We start from the raw sequence: 1344 nt of genomic DNA on the forward strand, positions 1-1344 counted from the left end.
TTATAAAAATAAAAATATATTATTTATTTTATAAATAAATTACTTACCGATCAGTTAGTTTTATTTATTTAATCTTCTGTTTATTCATTTACTTATTAATCATAACAAGTAATTAATTTATTTTAACGTTATTTTATTTATTGCATTACATATCTTCGTTAATTTATAAAATTTCGTAATAATAATTTCGTATTATAATCCAATTTTATTCGGATTGATCGCAATTGAAGATTATAATAGAATTAATATTTGACACTATATAAGAGAAATTGGATTTTTTTATTGCGATTTTAGTTCCTCAGTAATTTTAATTGAAAATTTGTCGATGTTACGTTGGATAAAAAAATCATGATGTAAGAAGATGTAACAGTATAGCAAATGTGTATGACGGCTGCCGAATAATAAGCCAGACAATTAAATTCATATACAGGATGTTGCGAGACATATTCAGATCAATCAATGATAAAGATGTAAATAAAATTAAATTTTATTAAGCTTATTATTCAGCGGCTTATTATTATACGCACTGTTACACACAGTTATAACTTTTTATATCATAACTTTATCCATACAACATCAACAAATTTTCGATTAAAATTACTGCGAAACTAAAACTATAATCAAAAATCTAACAACACTTCTCTTATACAATGTCGAATATCAATCCTTTTAAATGCAACCAATCCAAATAATATATTGAGATCTTGAGATCGAATCTATAAAATGTATCATTTCATCAAATTATCAAAGATTTTAATTTTTTTTTAACGTACCAATGCATACACAAAATAATTTGTATACAAGATGTTCCAAAATTAGTGACTCAAAATATTATAACAAGAAAATAAAAATTAAAAAAAATTATATAAAAAACGTTATTTATTTTCATTTTAAATTAATTAATAGTTTCTGAAATATAAGAGTTTAAATATGGCCAATTACAAACTACATTTAAATAATTATCTATAAGTATTATAACGCGCTAAAGTGCTAAAGTTCATCAATAAACTGCTTAGGTCTGTATTTATAATCGTGTTTCTGCTAAGAAACTCAGACTCTGAAAATCTAATTTTGAATCATGGAACAATTCAATAGATAAATCTTGAGAGTCGATTTGTAATTGCGATTCAAGTGAGGAATTCAAATGAAGTTTATCTCGAAGTATTTTTTACGATTCAAGAGTCTTGAAGCAAGATCTCATAATAAACTCGAAATTTATATCCTCTAATTCTTTGAATCGAGAAAATCGTTTCATATCACGTAAGAATGGTTCGGAGATAACTTGAGAAGAAAAAATTATATAATATCTATATTAGAGTGCATTATAATAATGTATATATATAT

Source organism: Atta colombica, unplaced genomic scaffold (assembly GCF_001594045.1).
Source record: "Atta colombica isolate Treedump-2 unplaced genomic scaffold, Acol1.0 scaffold205, whole genome shotgun sequence".
Classification (NCBI taxonomy): domain Eukaryota; kingdom Metazoa; phylum Arthropoda; class Insecta; order Hymenoptera; family Formicidae; genus Atta; species Atta colombica.